The 7,442-nt window shown below is 34.9% G+C and overlaps 1 long non-coding RNA gene across 2 annotated transcripts; it reads left to right on the forward strand.

Annotated features, from left to right (window-relative positions):
* Positions 1 to 339: 339 nt before the first annotated feature.
* Positions 340 to 6,460, forward strand: LOC111718682. Of its 2 annotated transcripts, none has more exons than XR_004231667.1 (3): positions 340 to 1,017; positions 2,132 to 2,313; positions 6,402 to 6,460. It is a non-coding gene; the product is annotated as an uncharacterized LOC111718682 (long non-coding RNA). The 2 variants fall into 2 exon arrangements; XR_004231668.1 differs by lacking the exon at positions 6,402 to 6,460 and adding an exon at positions 3,771 to 4,052.
* The last annotated feature ends 982 nt before the right edge of the window (positions 6,461 to 7,442 follow it).

A 7,442-nucleotide genomic window follows, 5' to 3' on the forward strand; every position in this document is an offset into this window, starting at 1 on the left:
AAACTAATAGTCCCTCCCAGTCCCCTCATTTCCCCCAACTTCTAAGACTTAATAAACATTTTGTTCTCTACCCTATCCCAACCCCTGCATGTATACTTTGATCTTTTTAAGAATTACTCCACTCCTTGTTCTTCCTTAAACAGGTTATTCAATTTTTCTGGACAATTTTTTGGGCTGTCTTCTGTTATGAACATGATGTACCTCCCCTCCCACTTTCTATTTTCTCCTCAATAGAATAAAATTCATTGAAGGCACTAATTCTTTTTGGGTTTTTTTTTAATGGTTCCAGTGCCTGAAAGAATGGTTATGCAACTGGTAGCACAGTGGATATAATGCTGAGCTAAAGTTAGGAAGACATTAGTTCAAATCCAGACTCAGTTGCTTACTAAGTCTGTGACCCTAGACCAGTCATTTAATCTGTGTTTGTCTGAGTTTTCTCAATGATAAAATGGAGTAATTATAGCCACTGCTTCACAGGATTTTTATGGTGATCAAGTAAGATATTTATTTTAATAAATGTTTATAAGTAATGAATAGGAAGATAGGGACTATACATGCAGAAAATATCTCCTAGATAAAGAAACCTACTCTGTAATATACATCAACACATTTTCTACAACATAGACTCTTGGAGAGTTGCCTAGAAAACCGGAATGTTGTGACTTTCTTAGGGTCACTTGGTGAGAAGTGTCATAGGAAAACTTAGACCCAGTTTTCCCCCCTAGTTTTGAGTAGAGGTCTCCATTAACTATGCCAATTTTTGTAAAAAATTAAATTTACTAAATATGAGCAAAGGTGCTAAAATGATATAAAATATATATTTCAGAACCTACTTGCAAGAAAGAGATCAGAACCAGGCCTAAAACACATGCGATGTTTACAACAATTAAAAAAACCAAAGCACTTTAAGATTTTAAAATGTAATCAATGAAATGAGCATTCATGTCACTAGAGGAATGATGATGGATTTTATTTCCTATGTCTTGCCAAAGATGAGATGACTATACATAGACACAGGTAATGTGGATGTTTGTTTTCTATGAAGTATACCTGAAATGAAAAGAGTATCCTTAAATTGTTTATAACAGTATGTGACAAAAAGTGGGATTTAATAGATATGTGTTCTCTTCCTTCCTCCCACCTAAATGATTGTTACTAGCAAAAGGTATTAATTATTAGATAGAAGATGATTTGGAAAGAGAGGGGATAGTTATATTTTTAAAGTAAATGAATAAGTGAAAAAATACATAAAATGGAAGAGATTAAATTTCAGAAAGGGATTTAGGAAAGTTGGGCAATGTTCTAATTATTAAATAACTTCAGTGACATCAATGTCCTTAACTTTCAAAAAATAGTATTTTAAAATCTTAATCATTTAAATTTATTTGTCTTTATTTGAACCTTAATTAGTTTTGTGATATAGAATAATACATTTTAACAGGATAGGGAATTTTGTCTTACTATTATACCTGTGAGGTAGTTCCTGGATGACACTTTTTTAGACCTATGGATAGGTAAAACAAGATCTCTTACTTGGACATCAAGGTCACGTTTTATGTTGACAAAACTTTGTTCTTATATACTGTGTACTTGTGTGCAGTCCTCTCCAGTGTGCACTGATACCTCATTCTTAAAATTATCTTAAAGCTAGGATTGCAAATGTAGTCCTTTCAGTTGGACTGAATCTATTGAAGCAATGTAACAAAATGGTGGTTGTGTTGAGTTTTAATATGAAGCAAAAAAAAATTCAAAATGTAAATAATCTATTTATAAATGTTTTTACGAGGTTTATTAAATTTATATTTCTGAAATCAGTAATGCATAAAATGCAATAAGATTTTGTGGACACATTATATTTGAAATAGAGAGACAGGAAAAGATTGGTGGGGGAGATGAGTTTTAAGTTAAATTCAGAAAGATCAAGATTCACAGGAAATAAATGAGCAGGGAAACAGAAAAAAGTACTATCAAATGCATATTTCTCATTTATCTTTAGGAATAGTATGATATAACAGAAAATTCTGGCAATTGAATCCATGATAGATGGTGGTTTTAAAGCCAACTCCATATACAATCTTGCTCATCTATAAAATGATTATAGCAAAATTTATCCTGTCTATCTATCTCACAGGCCTGTTGAGGATAAAAGTCCTCTAACACCCTTAAATTGGAGAGTAAGGGAGAAAAGAGGAAAAGACAAAAGAGCAATAAGGAGGAAGAAGAAGCAAGAAAGAGGAGAAGAAAAATTGGCAGAAAGGAATGAAGTGGGGACAGAAGTAAAGAGGGTTAAGAGAAGGAATGAAGACTGAACAGGTGCGTAAAGGTCAAAGAGGAGGATGAAAAAGGGGAGAGGGAGAGAGAGAGAAATTATTAAATGGCAAAAACAACAACAGCAGCAACTATATGGGTTCCATTTAAAAAAAAAAATCTATCTAAAGGGGCACCTAGATGACATAGTCAATAGAGCACCAGCTCTGAAGTCCAAAGAACCCGAGTTCAATTCTGGTCTCAGACACTTAATACTTCCTAGCTGTATTACCTGCGCAAGACACTTAAACCCAACAGCCTCAGCCAAAAGGAAAAAAAAAGAAAAAGAAAAGAAAAGAAAAAAAAACATCTACAGGCGAGAGATTGTATCAAGATCTAAAATAAAGAAGTTGAGGCAGAAGAAAACATCCATTAATAAAAAGTTTTACATGAAGAGGTGAGAAATTTGTTTTTGATCAAATGAATAATAGAGAACCACTACAGATACCAAAACCGAAAGGAAGGGATAAAAATATTTTTTTCAAAAAGTTCAATCCATGGTATATGATGGATTGAAATGGGGACAGATAAGGAGGGAAACCATTTTTTTCAAGCAATATGTACATGAAATAATAAGTATAAAAAGGATGAGGGGGTGGGCAGAGTGGTGACTATGGGGTCAGGAAGGAGAAGAACAATTAATAGATAATAAAGAACAAAAATTTTCAAACTTAGTGCCTGAAAATGGAATAGAGAAATATAAGATCCAGATAAGGTAAATATTATTGTATTCTGTTTTGTAAGAATACATTTGATATATTGCATTCTGTGATAAGCAAATTGTAAGAACTGTTTTAATAATCTGTAAAACATCAAAAAAAAAAAAAGAATAAGGATACTATTAATGTTAGAGACCATAAAGATTAATTGAAGTAACTATATTTTGCCCAAAGAAGCTAAGACATGGGGGAAAGAGTGAATCATAGCTGCCTTCAAATATATGAAGGACTGTCATAATGAAGTGAACAAACTTCCTTTGTTTGGCCAAGATGGCAGCGCTATGGGAAATGAGTGAGAGTTGCAGAAAAACTAATAAAAGCTTCAGAGAGATACATAGATTAAAGCATTTATTAAGCCTTTATGATGTACTGAGAACTGTGTTAATCAATGAAGATAACAAACAAGATAATCTCTAAATTCAAGATAATTATAAAATAAAGTGGGAAGACCATATAGTTAGAGAAGCAGGAAATCAAAAATGTGTATCTGTATGGAGGGAATATTTACTGAGTGGCAAAGAGATCATTGGGAAAAATTTGGTTTCTCTCATTTAGAGGATTCTAGGGAGCTGATTCCCTGAGAAAAGTGAAAGAGAAATTAGTTAGACTGCAAGAAAGTATTGAGATTCTAAATCTACTTTCTGATTGGCTGCTTTTCAAAACACATTTATGTTTATTTGGCTGCTAGGGAATTTGGAAAGAGTTAATTGGCTTTCACTATCTATCTATTTTTTTTTTTTCTAGTGAACCAGGAAGGAAGTGAAGTTTATGATTTAAAAAGTCTAGAAAGTGCCTAATCATCACATAGTTACCAAGTTCTGATTTGCTGAAAGCACAGAATTAAAGTCCTGTAAAGTAAGAAGTGACTTTTGGGAAGACCTTTGGAGACCTAGCCCAGATGTAATTAACATTGAGGACTGCACAACTATGGCACCATATCTGGATAAAAACTTAGTAGGATCAATGTGTAATGTTCTGGTTAGTTTTCTGGAGGTCCTTGGACCAGCCTTTGTTTCAGCTGAGTAATCACCATGACAATAGCCAGAGATAAAGTCCAAAGGTGTTTATTGCCTCCTGCACAGTCTGTCTCCTTGCCTGGGGCTCAGCTAGTTTTGTGGAGGTCCTTCAGAGGGACCTTGGTCTCAGTGGGAGAAGCAGGAGGCCAGCCACAGCCACCATGAGGCTGATGAAGATGGAATGTCTCTCTTCCAATCCTTGTTGGCTCTTATATACTCTATTATCATTACATCATTATAGGTGTCAATCATGTAGAATAGGTGTCAATCTTGTAGAACTATAGTAAGTACTAAGTAGATGTACTGAAGTAGAGAACTATTAATCACCAAGCTAAACTAGATAACCATTGTCTTATCAATTCCACTGAGTTAACACCTTGTGAGAATCTGTGTTTTAAGTATATTTCTCCAGAGTTCTGATCCATTACATCAGTGGGCTAAGTTTAGCACAAACCATTTCATAGAATAAAGTGTTTCAGTGGGGAGTATTCCCACAATGTATTTGAGAGGGTCAAATGTTTATAATTACTTTAACTTTAAGCAAATGTCCCTTGTTAAACCTTATCAAATGCGGTATTTAAATGAACTTGAAGGTGATTAATCACCAACTTTTCTAAGAAATGATGAAACAAAGAATTTTGGGCTCCAATTAATAATAGAGAAAAGAGACATTCCCCCAATCCACTTAGGGTACCCATCTACCCTAATGGTTATTGGTACCCTGCCTGGTCTTAAGAGAGTAGGGCCAGAAATATTTTTTTTTAATGACTCCTATCTTCAAATGTTATTTATTTAATATTTTTCCTCAGTTACAGTCAAAACATTTTTTTTACATTTGTTTTTAAGATTTTTGAGTTCCACATTCTCTTTTTTATCTCCACCCACAATTAAGAAACCACATGGGAAGTAATGCAAAACATTTCCATAAAAATCAAATTGTGAATGAAAACATAGGTCTTTTGCCCTAATGAAAATAAAAACCCTGAAAAAAGCTAAATTAAAAAAAAAGAGATAAAGAGAGTAATAGAGAATGTTTCAATCTATATTCAGACTCAATCAATTGGGTATGGAAAAGATTTTAACATAAGTCCTTCAGAGTAGGTATGGATGATTATACTACTGAGAATAACAGTCATTTATAGCTGGCCATCCAAGAACATTGCTATTACTTTGTATACAGTATATTTCACTTTGTGCTTGGAGGACTTCCCAGGTTTTTTTTTTTTTTCCTGAGAGCATCATGCTCATCATTTTCCAAAGAAAAATAATATCCTGTCAAAGAAACTTGCTTCATTTTTTTTTACAATTACTATTTCTAATTGTATTTTCCCCCATTTATTCTCTTTCTCCTTTCACCCTGTCCCTCTTCAAAAGTGTTTTCCTACTAACTACTCCTTCCACCAATATATCCTCTCTATTATCACCCTCCTCCATCTCATATCCCATTCCCTTCCTATTTTCCTGCACGGTAAAATAGATTTCTATACACCTATTGAGTATGTATGTTATTTCCTATTTGAACCAATTCTTATGAGAGTAAGTTTCACTGAGTCCCCATCTCTTGGTCCTCTTCCCCTTCATTGTAAAAGCTTTTTCTTGCCTCTTTTTTCTGGCAGATAATTTGCACCATTCCAATTCTCCCTTTACCTTTCTCCCAGTACATTCCTCTTTTATCCCTTAATTTCATCATTAAATATATATATATATATATATATATGCATGTATGTATGTATTTTTCCCTTCATATTCAACTCACACCTGTGCCCTTTGCCTATACATTCTCCTTCTGTTATAATAACAAAAATGTTGTAATAAGTTACAAGTATTATCCTCTATAAGATAGATAAGTCTTATTAAATCCCACATTATAATAATTTTCCTGATTCAACAATACTATATGATGACCAATTCTGATGGACCTGGCCATCCTCAGCAATGAGATCAACCAAATCATTTCCAATGGAGCAGTAATGAACTGAACCAGCTACGCCCAGAGAAAGAACTCTGGGAGATGACTAAAAACCATTACATTGAATTCCCAATCCCTATATTTATGCCCACCTGCATTTGTGATTTCCTTCACAAGCTAATTGTACAATATTTCAGAGTCTGATTCTTTTTGTACAGCAAAATAACGTTTTGGTCATGTATACATATTGTGTATCTAATTTATATTTTAATGTATTTAACATCTACTGGTCATCCTGCCATCTGAGGGAGGAGGTAGGGGGTAAGAGGTGAAAAATTGGAACAAGAGGTTTGGCAATTGTTAATGCTGTAAAGTTACCCATGCATATAACCTGTAAATAAAAGGCTATTAAATAAAAAAAAATAATAATTTTCCTGATTATCTCTTTAGGCTTCTCCCAAGTGCTACATTTGAAAATCAAATTTTCCATTTGACTCTGGTCTTTTCATCATGAATGCTTGAAAATCCTCTATCTCAGTAAATAACTATCTTTTCCTCTGAAGGATTATACTCAGTTTTACTGGGTAAGTGATTCTTGGTTGCAATATTAGATCCATTGCTCTCTGGAATGTACAGTTGTTTTTAATATTTTTAAATGTCTTTTTCTAATTTTTCTTCTATCTCTCTTGATTTTCAAAGTTCCCTTTGAGTTCTTCCACAGCCTGAGCCCAATTCTTATTTTTCTTGGAGGCTTTGGATGTAAGAGCTTTGATTCTGTTATATTCTGAGTGTGAACCATAATTTTTAATGGTCAGAAACTTTTTTTTTATTTCCTGCTCATTTTCCTAGTCTATTCCTCTGCTTCTAATTATTTGTTAAAGTACGTTCTGTTTCCAGAATTGAGGGTGTATTGTCCCCAAGCTTCAGGAGTTTTGTGCAGCTGTTTTCAGAAACCCTTCCAGGAATCTGACCACAGTCTTTTCTGCCCTGGAGCTCTTAGGTATGTCCCAGACCCACATGGCTGCAAGATCCAGTGTTCTGGCTGGGACTTGGACTCCACTGACAAGGGCTGTGCTAGGACTGTATACCAGATTCCCACCTTGTTGCCACAGATACTCTCCACTAACTTTCCAAGTCTACTCTGATGTCCCAGGCTGAGGATTACAGAAGCTTCTAGCACTGCTGCTGATTCAGAGGTCCTGCCTAGCTGATGCTGGGGTCTGGTTGGGAGTTGGGACCCTGGTGGGCCTGCATTGGGGTTATGTGCTGGGCTCCTGCTCTGGTTCCGCAGACCTTTTCTGCTGACCTTCCAGGTGCTCTTTGGTGCCTCTGGGCTGAGAGGCCTTGAAGCCACTAGTACTGCAGCTGACTCAGAGGTTGGCCCATAATCAGACTGGGTCTGGGTCTGTGCTGGTATTCCCACCCTGGAGTCATAAACATTTTCTACTGAACTTCTAAGTTACCTTCAATTGTAAAATATCTACTCAGTCT

The sequence above is a fragment of the Sarcophilus harrisii genome, chromosome 2 (assembly GCF_902635505.1).
Source record: "Sarcophilus harrisii chromosome 2, mSarHar1.11, whole genome shotgun sequence".
Taxonomy (NCBI): domain Eukaryota; kingdom Metazoa; phylum Chordata; class Mammalia; order Dasyuromorphia; family Dasyuridae; genus Sarcophilus; species Sarcophilus harrisii.